This window comes from Schistocerca gregaria, chromosome 3, assembly GCF_023897955.1.
Source record: "Schistocerca gregaria isolate iqSchGreg1 chromosome 3, iqSchGreg1.2, whole genome shotgun sequence".
Lineage (NCBI taxonomy): Eukaryota > Metazoa > Arthropoda > Insecta > Orthoptera > Acrididae > Schistocerca > Schistocerca gregaria.
In genome coordinates, this window is record NC_064922.1 from 205155847 (window position 1) to 205173958 (window position 18112).

The 18112-nt window shown below is 39.0% G+C and overlaps 1 protein-coding gene across 3 annotated transcripts in view; it reads left to right on the forward strand.

Moving 5' to 3' along the window:
• LOC126354357 (peroxisomal leader peptide-processing protease-like) overlaps nucleotides 1-18112 on the forward strand; it is a 1193162-nt gene that overhangs the window by 51801 nt on the left and 1123249 nt on the right. The window lies entirely within an intron of this gene.

An 18112-nucleotide genomic window follows, 5' to 3' on the forward strand; every position in this document is an offset into this window, starting at 1 on the left:
CCCAATAAATCAACCAATCAGTATTGTTCATCCTAAATATTTGTACTCCTATGGGGGAACACCAATTTGTGTGTAGCCTTCTAATTGATTGGCTTCTCACATACCATGATCTCTGCCTCCTCAATAATGGTTCTTGTACCCATTTCAGACCACTCATGGTACCTTTACAGCTCTAATGATCTCTCCACCAAATCTCATAGTTTCACTATGTTGGTCACCACATGATGACATTCATGACAGGACTAATTTCTAGAGATCCTGTCATTTCCTTGCCATTGCCAGACAGACCCCCTACCACAGTGGGTAATCCACAGAGCCAACTGGCCTGTGTATGCCCCTGCTGTTACATTTGTTGCCTCTCTGTCAGATTATGCTGATGAGGTTGTACAAGACTTCTCAGTCATGATCACCCATGCTGTTGAAATTGCTGTTCCCCTTTTTACAAGTCCCACTCGCCTACGAATCGTCCAGTGCTGTGGTGGACCAAAGATATTGCAGTAGCTATGGTTGCCTGCAAATTATCTTGGGTTCTTGAATCTCAGGGCCTTTTGTGCCCCTGTCAGTGTGGTGTCTGGGAGAATCCACAACCAACCATCTGCATAGGTTGGAAACTGCAGTCTGACAGGATTTTTCTCAGCACCAACATCTTTGACCTGCATAAGATCTATGACACCACTTCGCATCATTGCATCTTACTCACCCTACAGGAGGAGGGGTTTTGAAGCTACCTACTGATTTTTGTTCATCAGTTTTTGTTCCATCAGTTGTTCTGCATTAGTCAGCACTTCACTCAGCTCCTCAGCAGTGCAAGAGAATAGTGTCTCATGGGTTTTGGTGTTTAGCGTCAAACTTTTCCTCATTATCATTAACAGGTGAGTGACCTCTGCTGGACCACTAGTCACTCCTCAATTGTATGTCAATGGTTTTTGCATTTTGTACAGCTCCTTCTCAGTAACCTCCACTGAACGCCAGCTCCACAGTGTCATCTGGTCAACCTGTGTTTCTCTTTCCCATTGTTTCCACTTCCTTACTACAAAAGTACAGACCATGAATTTCTGTCAGGTACTATGGTCCATTCTGGGCTGGAACACTACTTAGATACTCAGCACAGGGATTCTGTAGCACAGTCTTGTTTTTTGGTCCTCCTTTTCGACAAAAAGCTGACCTGGCTGTCCAATATTCATTACCTGAAGACTGGCTCCATACAGAAACCTAACACTCTCTACTTCCTTGTCCACACATCTTGGGGTGCAGATTGTGCTACTCTTACCCACATTTACTGTGACCTGATCTTGTCCCTACTGGACTATGACTGCCAGGTTTATGGCTTGGTGCCTCCTTCAGCTTTAAAGCTGTTAGACCCAGTCTACCATCATGGCATGCATCTTTTCACAGGTGCATTTTGGACTAGTCCCATAGACAGTCTCATTGCCAAAGCGGAAATCTCCCTCTTTGAATTCGACGGTACCAGCTCTTGGTCTTCTATGCAGTTTCCATTCAATGATTTCCCAATCATCCCACGTATTCCATTATTATTACGTATGAGGGATGGCGTCCTCCTGAGACTTGCCCTCAGGTGGGACTACCAGTTGTAATGCACTACTTCCCTCTATCAAGATTTCCATCTCCCATTTTTGAACTGTGCTCCACATGTTTCCTCATGAAATCCCCCTTGGCTGGTGCCCAAGCCATAAATTAGGGTCAGCCTGATTCCAAGTCCTAAAATATTGATCACCCCATGACCTTTCAACATCTGTTATATCAGCTCTTGAAGACTTCCAGAGGGCTACTATCTTTTACACCAACAGCTCTAAAACTGTGAATCGGATGTTGTATGCTTTTACACCTCCTACCAGTGTGGAACGACATTTGCTGGTGGAACCATGTAGTGTCTTTACAGCAGAGCTGACTGCCATTAGCAGAGTCATTTGTGTTACTAAATAGCCTTCACTTGACCATGTTTTAATATGTACTGATTCCATGAGCAAACTCCAGGCTATTGACCGATTCAGTTCTTGCCACCCTTTGATCGCCACTATTCATGACCTCCTCGCTGACCAGTGTCATACTACCAGCTCAGTTGCCTTCATCTGGGTTCCAAGTTGTGTGGCTATCCCAGGGAATAAACTGGCCAGTCATTTGACTAGAGGAGAACTTCCTTGCTCTTCATTCGCTTTGTTCACCCAGCTGCAGATTTGTGGGTGCACATGAGATCTTTGCTCACTCAGAAATGGAACAATATCTGAGGGCTACTGTCCCATCTAATAAACTCCACACAATCAAGGAGAATACTGCAGCATGGTGCTCTTTCTACTTCTTTGTCTGGAAGGAATCCACAATGCTTTGTCATCTCCAAATTGGTCACATGAGGTTAACCCATAGTTTTCTTTTGTATAATCAGCCCCCCCCCCCCTCCCCTTACAGAAATTAGGTTATTTCTTGGTGGAATGCCCCTTGGTATTACATTTGCTGCAGTAGCTCTTTTCAGGGCGTACATATAAACCAACTTTGACAAGCGTTCAATGGCCACTAGCACGCAACACCACCTTTTACTCTTGCCAAAGGTCCTAAAATATCAAGTGCACATAAGTCCCGTAGGCCTCTAAGTATTACAGGAAAATATGTTACTTTACCTCCTTGGCTCAGGTCCTTCTCTCAAGGCATACACTGATGAGCCAAAGAAACTGGTACACCTGCCTAATATCATGTAGGGCCCCTGCAAGCACGCACAAGTGCTGCAAGACGACATAGCATGGGATTGACTAATGTCTGAAGTAGTGCTTGAGGGAAATGATACAATGAATCTTGTGGGGCTGTCCATAAATCCGTAAGAATATGAGGGGGTGGAGATCTCTCCTGAACATTAGGTTGTAAGGCATTCCAGATATGCTCAATAATGTTCACATCTGTGGTGGCCAGTAGAACTGTTTAAACTCAGAAGAGTGTTCCTGGAGCCACTATGAAGCAATTCTGGACATGTGGGGCATTGATTTGTCCTGCTGGAATAGCCCTCGTCCATCAGAATGCACAAAGGACATGAATTGATGCAGGTGATCAGACAGAATGCTTACGTACAAGTCACCTGTCAGCATCATATCTAGATGTATCAGGTCCCATATCATTCCAACTGTACATGCCCCACACCATTACAGAGCCTCCACCAGCATGAACAGCCAATGCTGACAAAGAGGGTCCATGGATTCATGGGGTTTTCTCCATACCTGTACACATCAATCCACTTGATACAATTTGAAACATGATTCGTTGGAGATTTGATGTTTTGCCGGATTCCTGATATTCACGGTACACTAGTGAAATGGTCGCACAGGAAAATCCCCACTTCATCGCTACCTCAGAGACACTGTGACCTATCGCTCGTGCACTGACTATAATGCCATGTTCAAACTCACTTAAATCATGATAACCTACCATTGTAGCAGCAGTAACCAATCTAATAACTGCGCCAGACACTTGTTGTCTTATATTGGCATTGCTGACCGCAGCACTGTATTCTGCCTATTTACATATCTCTGTATTTGAATATGCATGCATATACCAGTTTCTTTGGTGCTTCAGTGTATGATACACTGTCTAACATTGTGCCTTACTAGCCTTCCAAAGTTTTCACAATGGTAACATTTATTCAAGTGATGTATACATTTATTTAAGCCAAAGTGGCCATAACCCTGGTGAATATATGAGATTAGCTGGTCTATTATCTACCAAGAAATACATATTTTCCTCCAATTAGTTTGTATGTTATCTCTCCAAAACAATACGGCCTGAACTATTAATCAATGATCATAGTTATCTTGTGGCCATCTATCCAACTCCAATCCATGAAATATTTGTGACAAACAGGGATCCATTCTCTGTTTGATCATTATCATTAGCACTAGGGTACATTCATTCACATTTTTAATTTGATCCTTCGTAAAACAGACATGAAATATTTTCTCTGCATTGTTATTAACCAAATCGCCATCCACACCTACTGGTGATTGTGAAAGCATATCAACAATTATATTTTGTTTTCCTTCTACATGCACTATGGAGAAATTGAATTCCTTCTTTTTAATCTCTCTTGCAACAATTTACTGTTAGTTAGAAATGACAATGCTTTGTAGTCTGAGTAAATAATTGTTTTTTTCCAGCAAGGAGATAAAAGAAAATTTTGAAACTTGAAATCTCCAGTGATTTTCTGAAACCCTAAGCTCATCTTGGAAAGTGTCATGAGATATCCCATAATATTATGCCCCTGTTGCCATCTTAAAGACTTCTCCAGATTTTAGATGCTGTAAAATTCTATCCTGAAACACTCCCCTTCTTATTTTGTCAAATCCTCCTTAATCCCTACCTCCCCATTTCCATTTTTGGTCTTTCTTTATTAACAGGTTTATTATGTCATGCTGGGCAGCATTTATAGCCCTGATAACTATAGCATCCTACCAACCCTGGGAAAGACTTCAGCTGTTTCCAAAAAGTTGGAGGAGGACAGTTTGCAGTCATTTCATTTCTCTTGGATCCAGTTGTATACCTGTCCGATTAACACTATACCTCAAGTATTTCACCTCATTCACTGCAGAGGACGATCTTCTCAATTTGACAGTAATTCCTTTCACTTAAAATATATCCTAAAATTTACCTGTTGTATTAGTTTGTTTTGTTCATCCCAAGTTGTAGTTACAATCAAAACCTTGTCAACATATATTAAAAGTTTTTGTACTAATTGTGGTTCCACTGCTTGGTCTAGTGCCATCATGAAGGCACTAACCAACACTTTCAAACCAAACGGCAAAAACCATAAAATAATGGAATCTACCTTCAGATAAAAAAAAGGCAGCTCTTAGTTTTGTTTAAGGATGCAACACCACCTGCTAGTATCCAATGGTGAGACTGATACAACTTATGCACAGTTCTCCTAATTTTACTAAAATCTCTTCAGTGGGAATAGGGTGATCTCTTTCTACTTCTGTATATTGATTCAGAGACTGCACATCGAGGACTAACTGTACATCACCAAATGCCTTGTTTAGCCCTAATAAGAGATCATTACAAGAGCTCATTGATGATTCAGTTACTCTTTCTGTAATCATTTTATTAATTTTCCTGCTCACGGGTTCATTAAAAGCAAATGGAATAGGATAGAACTGTACAGAAAAACTGTTTTTGTGATTTTAATTGTAACTGCCACTCATAACCCTGAATCAACACCAGGTTGACTGGAAAATACCTTTTCATATTTCAAAAGGAATCCCAATAATTCTTCATTTTCCGAATGACTTAACAGTGGGCTGCTTTGCACGTTTCCCCGTAACTGCTATTCCACTTCTTTCTTCGCTAATTGATTACCTTCGTTACTGTTGTTAATGTCATGTTGTGTCACTCATATGAACCAGAAAAAACTTCCCTGGTTTCAACTGATCTTCTTGTACGCTTCACTCCCTATGAAAGGAACTGGTAATACGTAGTTCTCCTGAAGTATAATTAATCAATGGCTGCAAAAGTCTAACACACCTGTATGTTTTTCTAACCAGTCAAGTCCCAATAAAATTTAAATAAGGCACCATTAAAATTTTTTGATCTCATTCCCACTATTTGATTGCCACAGGTAATAATACTTCCTCCCTAAGAGGATTACCCCAGTAATACTCACTACAGGCACTCCATTTAGATGGTACATAGGATATTTTCTCTCCCTGTGTAACCTTCATAAAACTCCTGACTTATTACTCTAATGTCACTTGCAGAACCCAGCATTATTCTTACTTCGCAGCCCCCTACACGGTCTAAAATTACAAACTTATTTATTCATGCACTGAATATTCATCATCATAATCATCATCATCATCATCTTCTTCTTCTTCTTCTTCTTCTTCTTCCCCCATTCTTATTTTAATAAATCTTCTCACATTTGCCTTCTTGTTGTGTCATGGGCCTGTATTTTACATCTCTTGGTCCTGTGGAAAGGCACCTTCAGTAGGACCCTCCTTGTTTCCCACGTGTTCAATCACTGTCATGACTTGCTGCTGATTGCTGGATTGGCTACACCTCTCTTGATCATGCCATTGCTGAAGATTCTGATTTCTATTACTCCTAAACATATTCTGGAATCTTTTTCTTTGCTCTCGTAAAACTGACTGTTAATCACTCCTGGTTCTCTCTTGTAATTTCTTTTATTATTTGGAACCCCATTTCTATTCTTACAGGTCCATTATTCCTCTTCCTTTACATGTAAATTATCAAGCTGCCCTAACTAATGCAATAACCAACCAGTTTTAGCACATGCTTTAGACACCAATTGTGTATGCATGGAAATAGGTTGGCAATTGGTCAATACTCAAACTAATTGCTCTTCATCTATTGGTTTATCCAAGAACTTTTCTTGGTCTAAATGTCACTTAAAATGTTTTTTGTACCCTCCCCATCTCTGACTATATGATTTAGGATCAGACAACTCTTACTTCAGTTTCTCCTGGTCACCTGCATTCCAGTATTCTTTCTTAAACAGTCTACAGAACTCTTGCAGATTTACAAACTCCTTCCTAATAAGAATTTCCCATTCCTACACCCCTTCCTCCGACTTGTGTAAAGCAAACTCTATTTTCTTGTGATCTCTCCATGACAAAGGTACTCTTCCATCAAAAGATTTTAAAAGTAAGACAGTATGAACCCCTTACCTGGTTTAAAGTTGGTACAATTTTAGCTAACCTGCTCCACTTTCCAGACCTCCATTCCTCTAAGAGGTCTTTTATTGAGCATGAGGACTTTCGTTTCCTGACAATTGTTTCATTTTTGGCAAACCTCTCATGCAAAGTACCAACACCACTTTGTTAACTTGTACTCTCTGCATTCATATATTGATATATTACAGTCCTTTAATTACAACCACATGAATTCAACACCAATAAGAATTACAGGTGACTCTCAGACATGTATTGACCATGTTATTACAAACTTAAGTAAGGAGGACCTTGTAGTTGGAACTGTTGAGAACCACATTTCGGATCATAGAGCATTAGTCCTAGAGCTCAATACTGACAAAGAAATAGTATCTCATAAGGAACAATTTACTTATAAAAGAAAGTTTGACTGTCATGCATTAAAGGAAAAACTGGCACACATAAACTGGTATCAGGTAGGCCTATATGCAACAGAAGACATTAATGAAAAGTGGGAAATATTTTATACAACATTAACCCATTGTCTAAATCAAGTATGCCCAAGGGTCAAAATACTAAAGAAAACTGACAGTTCCAGGAATCTTAAACTCCCCCCTAATATGATGAAATTAAAGAATGACATGAATGATCTATATATTCTTTTTAAAGACCCCAAATTGCAGTACTTTCAGTCTAAATACAAAGCCTGTAGAAAATCCTATAGGGAAGCACTTACGTCGTTAAAGGCACAGAAGTTTGCAGAACAGATGAGTCAATCCTGTAATGTTAGTAAAACAGTGTGGAATATAGTAAAGAAGGCAAGTGGGGGGAATGACAAGGCATTGTGTAACAACATAATAATAAGGGGCAATGAAAAATTGGTTAGTGACCCAAAAGAAGTATGCGAGAGATTCATAGATCAATTTAGTAAGGTGAGTAAGGAGGATGTGATCAACCCACCACAGGTGCTAAATCCCAGTAATGTCAGTAATTCGTTCTTCCTGAGGTGTGTTACAAAACAGGAAATCCTGAGAACCTTTTCAAACTTAAAAGCAAGTACATCCAGTGGCTGGGATGACATCTCAGCCAAATTTCTGAAAGAATGTGGTAATGAGTTAATGAAGCCACTGCAACATTTAATAAACAGCTCTTTAAGACAGGGGTCATTTCCTGACTTGTTAAAAGTCACTGAAATAAGACCAGTGCATAAAAAGGGAAAAACTACTGATGCACAAAATTATAGGCCTATTTCATTGACATCAGAACTTAGTAAGTTGTTGGAAAGGCTATTTCTTGATCAAATGGAATCATTTTTCTCTTAGTACAATATATTAATAAGTTCTCAACACGGTTTCAGGAAGGACAAGTCTACAATAACAGCCATTGCCACATTTATTCAAGCCGTATTGAATAAACTTGATGATGGAAACAAAGTTAATGGCACCTTTCTAGACCTATCTAAGGCTTTTGATACTGTAAATCACTCCATTCTTCTACATCTACATCTACATCTACATCTACATGACTACTCTGCAGTTCACATTTAAGTGCTTGGAAGAGGGTTCATCGAACCACAATCATACTATCTCTCTACTATTCCACTCCCTAACAGCGCACGGGAAAAACGAACACCTTAACTTTTCTGTTCAAGCTCTGATTTCTCTTATTTTATTTTGATGATCATTCCTATCTATGTAGGTTGGGCTCAACAAAATATTTTCGCATTCGGAAGAGAAAGTTGGTGACTGAAATTTCGTAAAAAGATCTCGCCGTGACGAAAAACGTCTTTGCTGTAATGACTTCCATCCCAATTCGCGTATCATATCTGCCACACTCTCTCCCCTGTTATGTGATAATACAAAACGAGCTGCCCTTTTTTGCACTCTTTTGATGTCCTCCGTCAATCCCACCTGGTAAGGATCACACACCGCGCAGCAATATTCTAACAGAGGACGAACGAGTGTAGTGTAAGCTGTCTCTTTAGTGGACTTGTTGCATCTTCTAAGTGTCCTGCCAATGAAACGCAACCTTTGGCTCGCCTTCCCCACAATATTATCTATGTGGTCTTTCCAACTGAAGTTGTTCGTAATTTTAACACCCAGGTACTTAGTTGAATTGACAGCCTTGAGAATTGTACTATTTATCGAGTAATCGAATTCCAACAGATTTCTTTTGGAACTCATGTGGATCACCTCACACTTTTCGTTATTTAGCATCAACTGCCTCCTGCCACACCATACAGCAATCTTTTCTAAATCGCTTTGCAACTGATACTGGTCTTCGGATGACCTTAGTAGACGGTAAATTACAGCATCATCTGTGAACAACCTAAGAGAACTGCTCAGATTGTCACCCAGGTCATTTATATAGATCAGGAACAGCAGAGGTCCCAGGACGCTTCCCTGGGGAACACCTGATATCACTTCAATTTTACTCGATGATTTGCTGTCTATTACTACGAACTGCGACCTTCCTGACAGGAAATCACGAATCCAGTCGCACAACTGAGACGATACCCCATAGGCCTTCAGCTTGATCAGAAGTCGCTTGTGAGGAACGGTGTCAAAAGCTTTCCGGAAATCTAGAAATACGGAATCAACTTGAGATCCCCTGTCGATAGCGGCCATTACTTCGTGCGAATAAAGAGCTAGCTGCGTTGCACAAAAGCGATGTTTTCTGAAGCCATGCTGATTATGTATCAATAGATCGTTCCCTTCGAGGTGATTCATAATGTTTGAATACAGTATATGCTCCAAAACCCTACTGCAAACCGACGTCAATGATATAGGTCTGTAGTTAGATGGATTACTCCTACTACCCTTCTTAAACACTGGTGCGAGCTGCGCAATTTTCCAATCTGTAGGTACAGATCTATCGGCGAGCGAGCGGTTGTATATGATTGCTAAGTAGGGAGCTATTGTATCAGCGTAATCTGAAAAGAACCTAATCGGTATACAATCTGGACCTGAAGACTTGCCCTTATCAAGCGATTTGAGTTGCTTCGCAACCCCTAAGGTATCTACTTCTAAGAAATTCATGCTATCAGATGTTCTTGTTTCAAATTCTGGAATATTCCATTTGTCTTAGAAGTTAGAAACTTATGGGGTCAGAGGAGTGGCATTAGATTTGTTTTGTACCTTGCTGACAGAAGACAATATGTTAAGTTGTATCATACAACTGGGGGACTTATACAAACAGTAAAATCATCTTATAAAATTCTTAACTGTGGAGTCCCTCAGGAAGGCATTATTGGGCCTTTTCTATTCATTGTGTACATCAATGATATAATAATTCCAAAAAATGCAGACCTTGTTAATTATGCCGACGACACCTCCTTCATAAGCTGGGGCCCTACAAAACAGCTAGCAGTGCAAAATAATATGAAGAACACTAACCTCATCACAGAATATATGACTAAAAATAAATTGGCATTAAATAAGGAAAAGACAATTCTAATGGAGTTTTTGCTAAATTACAAATCAAGACAAGTGGATACTGAGCCACAGTTATCAATTGAAACAATTGATAAACATAAATTCCTGGGTATTATAGTTGATTAACATCTTACATGGAAGGAGCACACCAGCTACATGTGTAAAAAAATCTCGTGTAATACCTACCTGCTAAAACGCCTTTCTAGCATAATAGCGTCACCAGTCTTAAGACAAATCTATTTTGGTATTATACACTCCCACAAAGCTGTATGTGGATAGGGCTTTTAGAGCCCAGAAGAGAGCAATTAGGATAATAGCGAATATTAGTAAACGTCAATCCTGTAGAGAATACTTCATTAAGTATAATATACTAACAGTGTATTCATTATATGTTCTAAGGACTACACTGTTTGTAAAAGAAAATATGGAGCACAGTTTAATAAATAGTGATATCCATAGTTATAATACAAGGAAGAAAGAGGATTACCACATAAAATTCAGAAATAAAAAAGCAACCGATCATAATCCATTTTCTGCTGGAAGATTTTTTTACAACAGAATGCCAAATACCATAAAAATGTTAAAAGGAAACATATTTAAAATAAAATTAAAGCAGCTGTTAATTGCTAAATGTTTGTACTCCATCAAGGATTTTTAATGTTGTATGTACTTTATTTCTACTACTAAAGTATTACTATTGTTCATGTATGTTCTGACTGATTATGTCCATGACTGTAAAAGTTATTATGGACAAATAAACCATTATTATTCCTGTCTCCTATTCCTATTCTGTTTTCCATCTTAACACTTTTGTTGTCTACGAGATTCTCCTTGTTCTCAAAAAGAATACATATGCCCCACCTCATTTCGCATAACTTCAGAATCAAGCCTATCACTTTCTCTTTGCAATTGTAAATTTTTGGCTTGTCCTTGTAACTGATCAAAACTGCCCCCTAATTTCTCCATATTGGATTTTTGTACCCAAATACAATCAGTATTTACATTGTCTTTAGCTACCTGGACTCCTTCCATTATATCTTGAACTCTAACATCTACTGATTGATTGTTGTACTTTACTAAATTTTTCTTTTAGGTTATTCTCAGAAGACATCTTAAAACTACCAAGCTGTTTTGCTAAGTTTTCTGGTTTATGAGCTCCTTTTGTAATGTTCATATATATTTTCTCAGAGAGTACCCCTTTAAACTTTTATAACTAAGGTTAAATAGGTTCTTTCTCTAAACTTGGCTCACTGGTATGTGCTTCTATCTTATGATTATAGCTAAATTCTAAATTTCTTCTTGCTGACTACTATTTAGTTTTTCCTCTACCTTTAGGAAACTGTCATTCAATGTTTCATAATTGGTGTTACAGGTAGGTACACTACTGTTTACTTTTAGAAAATTACTACCCAGCCTACCTTCTATTTCTTGTAAACAACTTTGTGTTTCTTGTAAGCCACCATTTATTGGGACCAATATTTCCCTCAATTCCTTCATCATGTGAGTATAATTGGACATCGAGCCCCTAGTCTCCATTATAACAACTTAAATCTACTTCTTGTATTATAATATTGACTACAATTATTGCTAGTCAATGCCTGTTTAATGTTACTCTCTCTTTAAAACCTCCATGGTACATCACTCTTATAATTCTATTCAGTTGTCTACAGTCCAATTACTTACTACATTTATAGTTATCCTTAAAATTGCCCATTGTCCACAATGACCAAGACACTAACCACCATCAAGAACTGAACTCATCCACAGTATACACTCTGAAGATAATTCGCCAACCATAGTTGATGCTAAAGGTAAGAGAACCACACTGGTGAGGTGATACAGCAACTCATGGTGGTGGGTACACAGCATGTAGATGCAGCTACCATGAACTTTCAGCAGTGTGATGTCTCATAAATGCTGCATGGGAAACTGCGCCAGATCTGAACTGTGTCAAAGGTATCTGGTAGGCAGTGTGACACACTTGATAGGCCATCTCCATCTCCACCTGCACAAACAAAATTCCCTACCCTCAAAATCTTTGTCTTTTTCTCTTGGGGCTTCATAGATGTCTTGCTCTTCAACTTCTTTTTGCCCTTTGTCTCTTCTAGATATCTTCAGTCTTCTGTGTGGATTTTTCTTTAGAGATGACTTTATTCAGGTGCTCTTTTTCTTCTTCTTTCCCATGCTACCGGCCCTTTCACAGTTGCCACATATACAGGGGTACAATTCATTGACCATGTAGTGTAACTGCATTAGCCTATTGGTAATTTGTAGCTAATCTGTCTTGCTTCCTTTTCATGTTGTTTACAAGTTACATTTACATGAGGTCATACTCCTGCTGTACCAGAAGTAATTGTGTATATTAGCAGATTTGTGTTTGTCTGCACAGATCTGACTGTGGGAAATGAATTCATTCTCAGTACCAGATAACTCTAGTATGTTAAAAGCTTTCAAAATTCAGTGTTCTTCATTCTCCATTGATTCCCTTTGCTCTGTCAGCCAGCAGTGATCTCTTCATAATTAGCTTTTGATATGTTACTGGTCGATGTTTAATTGGTACAGTAAATCTTTTTAAACAGTCTGTTTTTTTCATTGCTTTACCAAAATTAAGTGATTCATGTCTAGTAAACTGATGTAAAAAATAAATGGCTTACACACAAGTGTAATTTCACTTCACCAGAGATGCTCTAGACTGACTCTTAGTTGACAATTGTTATCTTTGAGAAGCAATGTTATTCATTTGGCAGAGTGTAGAGAATAATTAAATTCTTATTTCGTGTTATATACCCACTGTAACTTGTTGTCTTCCAACACCTTTAAATGTGTTTGCTCATCTCCATTACTATACAAACAATAACCCAGTGTTTTTATAGCATTTAAACTTCTTCACACAAAAAAACTGATGTAAATTCAGTGCACCAGAGAAAATCACCACTTCATAGTCATTAAACTCTATCACCTGTGACCAACATAACCATAATTCTAGTTTAATGAAAAATCAAGTTTAAGATTAAATTTGCTTCCCCTTTCATCTTTAAAGTTTTTTGCCACAAACTTAGTTGCATTTTCGCAAAATAACCCTTGAATATTTGTTCATTAGACTGTGGAATATTCTACCATGAAAGATCTTCTTGCACATTTTCCATCACTCAGATTTAACATGAACTGTGTTTCCATTTGGCGAGAAATTCCTCCAATATCATCTTTTCATTTACATAATATGTACATCATATACATCTACACAATACACATTTCATATATACTTGTCTGAAGTAAGTACAGAACTGAACTTTTCAGAATTAGAAATTCATAACTCTGTTATTTTTATTGTTAAAGTATAAAGGCCATAGAGGGCTCAGTGCTCCAAGTATCTTATTTCGATTGGCAGTTGCCGACTAGAAGATGGAACTGTCTAATTGGTTTTTGTTTGAGTCCTTGCAGCTCTGAACACACTCATTACTGCCAAGTTGTTGACATTCCACTCACAAATCAAAGAAATAAGAAGTTGTGTAGACACAATTTTGAATACTTGACATGTTATTTGCAAAAAAAATTCCAGTTGCCTTAGCACACTATTATGTAAACAAACTCACCACGTATCATTGACACTGGTAGAACCAGTAGTGACTTTCATAATATATTCTGGGTCACTACAAGATAGCTTCTGGTAAACCTTTTGGGATGTGAGATCATGGTCCAAGAAATGACCTCACATCCCGAAAGGTTTACCAGTAGGAATATCATCTGGTCATGAAAGTCTTCATTCTATGATCACTACAAGATGTCTGCTACAGCAGGGGAGAGAGAGGAACCTGTAGCTACATTGTCTGTCCATTCATAGAATTCCCCTTTCCATTTGAAGTAGGTGGTTGTTAAACAATGGCAAACAAGCTTCCAGCCATTGGGTGCCTCTAAGATGTTCACATGTCTGATGCTGGTAAATTTGTGAATAAAGACTTCATGTTGAAGATAACCATCAGAACCATAGCCAAGATATACTTTTCTTTTAAAAGTGCTACAAAATGGATGGAATCTTTAACGTATGAATCTGTGTGACTGGCCATGTACTGAAGCTTTGGGGTCAGTTCTTTTGCTAGTCTGTAGGTCAGTGAATTAACACTGTTCACTATCAACCACAAAGGAAAAGACTCTTTGTGGCCCTTTGGTACACTATATATCCTTGGTGCTTTCATTCCTTTGGTGAGAATTAGGGTGGCTGCATTGTTTAAGATGTGACTGGAGTGGCTAAACACTGTCTGTTGAGTGTCCAGCAGCAGTCCTTCCTCCGTAGTTTTCTGCTGTAGTTCCTCATCTGACGGATGGTGGTGTACTCACCGAACCTTGTGGGTTCTTGAAAGGTAAACCTGTTGACATTCTCTCCGTCATCCATAACCAGTTTTCCAGTCAGGAAGGGGTGCAGTTCACATTGTCACAGGACTATGTGCTAGTGTGCCACTGTTTAATGACCATCTGTTCCAATGAAAGTTTTATGAACAGATGGACAGTTTAGATATGGGTTCCCTTCTCTCCCTTATTGCAGCAGACATCTTCATGGAAACATTTGGAGAATAAGTACTCGAGTCCACACCATTATGCCAAGAATGCTGGCTTTGATATGTTTATGACACCTTCATTATCACCAAATGAAGAAGAAGAGTTACTGAATAAATCCAGAGGAGGGCTGCTAGATTTGTTACCGACAAATTTGAACGACATACAAGTGTTATTGAGATGGTTCCGAAACTCAAATGGAAGTCCCTGAAGGGAAGGTGACATTCTTTTCAAAGAACACTATTGAGAAAACTTGAAGTTGACTGCAGAACGACTCTACTGCCTTCAACATACATAGCATGTAAGGAGGTACTTAGAGAATTGTTTTTCTAATGCTCTGTTTGTGTGCAAAACAGGAAAGGAAATGACTAATTGTGGTTCAGTATTGTGGCTTGTGGATTGTCTATGTAGGTGTTGATGCAGATGTAGGTGTCGAACTTGTAACAGGCACCTCAGTCAGCAGCACAGCAAAATCCACTTCACTACGGAGATACAATGAAGAGCCAAAGAAACTGGTACACCTGCCTAATATTGTATAGGGCCCCTGCGAGCACACAGAAGTGCTGCAGCCCAACGTGGCATGGACTTGACCACTATCTGAAGTAGTGCTGGAGGTAACTGACATCATGAATCTTGCAGGATTTGTGAAATAGTAATATGGGAAAATCCCCACTTCATCACTACCTCAGAGATGTTGTGTCCCATCACTCGCATGCCAACTATAACATCACGTTCAAATCAATTAAATCTTGATAACCTGCCATTGTAGCAGCAGTAACCGACTAACAACTTATATAGGTGTTGCCGACTGCAGTCCTGTATTCTGCCTGTTTACATATCTCTGTATTTGAATACACATGCCTATACAAGTTTCTTTAGCGCTTCAGTGTAGAAAAGAATGAGGTGCTGCCTTTCCTCAATTTGGGAGTTTATGGAAGCCTGATGGTAAACTTGACTACAGTGTGTACAGAAAGCACACCATCATGGAGTGGCTCATCTTGCCACCATCACCTTATGCAGAAGAAATCCACTCTACATACTTTAATGAAGAGGGTGCACAGGTTCTGAAGAACATCTGAAGGCTGAACTACAAAACCTGAGGGTCCATTTTTGGTCATTGGATGAAGATGATAGATAAAACTATGGCAACATAGGGTGGAGGCAGTAGGGAAGTGCAGAAGGAAGCACAAAACATTGTTCTATTATCATATGGTCAAAGGATCCCTGAACATGTGGGCAAAATTCTCCTCCAAGCAGGTACCAACCGAATTTTTTGAAACAGGTACAGAATAAAACATGTTCTTGGCTCAACAAAAGATGTAACTGACAAGCTACCTGCTGCTGGAGTTGACAAAATAGGGTGCGAGTGTGGACTAGTATATGTAGGTGGGGGGGAGGTGACCATATAGCACACTGATATCTGAACTTGGAAGATATATCCATCAAATACAACACAATAGGCCAACAGTAGCAAAACACCAGGATGAGTGTGACGAACAGAAAGAATTTTGAGAAGGCCGCGTACTGGCAAAACAGCTACTTACTTTCAGAAGGAAAATTAGAGAGGTGATAGAAATAGCCAAGCAACCTGACAAGAGGATGGGTACTGACTTCCAGCATCTCGGCTGCTAGCAGTAATGGCAACTCTTGAGAGACAACACATACTATTGTGTAAAAGGCCACAGTGGCCGCATGCACACAAGTACTGACGCTAAACACTGGCACTAGACAGTGAGTGAGCAGTGTTGCATCATAACTCCCACCCATTTCTCATTCGTCTGCTGCCACTAGTGGCAAGAAATTAAGCAAACACCAATCAAGGACGTCTATTTCTACCAATGACAAGAAATAAATGCAAACACCAATAAAGGATGTATAACACCTCTCCTCCTCATTCTCAGTATCCTATCAGATTATGGTAACAGCATCTTTCACCAATATATAGAACTGAAGTTTTTCTCATTTAGCAGTTAGTGAAAACATCCTGAGGAAAGCCATTTGCAACAGTAGCTGAAACATCAGAGAATTATACACATTGTCTATTTGGTCACCTACCAGAAGAATTTTGTAGACTGTGACAATGGCTGAGGAAGCCTATGCATACATAGTCAGATCTAGTTCTGTACACTGCTTTTGGCTATTATCCTCTCAGCTTTGATTGTTCTGTAATTTGGAAATGGGTGGCAGATTTTGTACTGATCATCTAATAAGAGTGGAACTTTGGTACATTTTTATTTGTCCCTTGCATCATTTTCATTAAATGCCTGTTCATGTGGATGATACATTAGTTAACTGCTAAAAACTCTGATTTAATAGCAATATGCTAAAATTTGTAAAGTGTATTTCTGTTAAATTATAAGACACAATTGATGGCCAGTTCATACCTGTAGCAGGCAAAATATTTAGTACGGTGTGTAGAAATAAAAAAGTAAAAGTACACAACATTATCCTAACTTCTGTAAATATTGGTTCCTTCGTTGGGGAGGGGAGAGGGTTTGGTTGTTAAAGGTTAAGAAGGCTGTTGTTAGGACACGGGTAGGCCATTAATAAGTTTCTGATTTACATTGAGCTTTGCTGACACACAACAACAGTGATTTGTTGTTATGAGAGTTTAGACTGTTTCATTAAGTGTATAGTTACACACAAGAGGAGTTACTTAATTTTCCTTAGGATTAAATAGGGGTTGAAGTAACACAGAAACTTACTTTAATATAGTATTGCCGTGCACTGTGGTGCAAGCAGCGTGGTGTAATGGTTAGCATTGCTGGCTCACATGCTCTGGGTCACCAGTTCAAACCTGACAACCAGCAATTATTTGTTATTTAGTATTTGTCATTTGTTGGCAGTTTTCACAATGTCATGTTTGTATATTCTGGAATATTTGATGCTGCACTCTCCATCCCAGAGTTCAGTTCAGTTCTGTTCTGACTGTACATTGGCGTTTATAATAAATATTCTTTCAGTGTTAAGTGTTGTACTAGTTGAGGCCTTCACCATTACTCCTAAGCAATGCTTGCTGTAGTAATGCTGAGTCCCAGGTAGGAGTTAAGAAAAGTTCAAAGCCACACCCTCAGTCGGTAAAACCATGGCAACAGTCTTCTGGGACTCTGAAAGTTATTTTGTTTGATGTTCTGCTTCATGGTGCAACGGTCAACTCTAAAGTGCATTGTGCATTCTCAGGATATTAAAGAAAACAACTTCAGTGTTTGCCACAAAAATGCAAATGAACTTCTCCTTCTTCATGACAGCACGATACCCTACACAAGTCTTTGTATTTGAGTGGAGCTCACAAAACTTCATTGGACTGTTCTTCCGTACCCATGCTACAGTCCATATCTCATACGTTCTGACTTTCACCTGTTTGGCTCAACAATGGATGCACTCTGTGGGAAGCAGTAAGTGAATGTGTTATTGATGTATCAAGATGCTGGCTCTGATGTGGATCAGTAGAGTGATACAATGTTG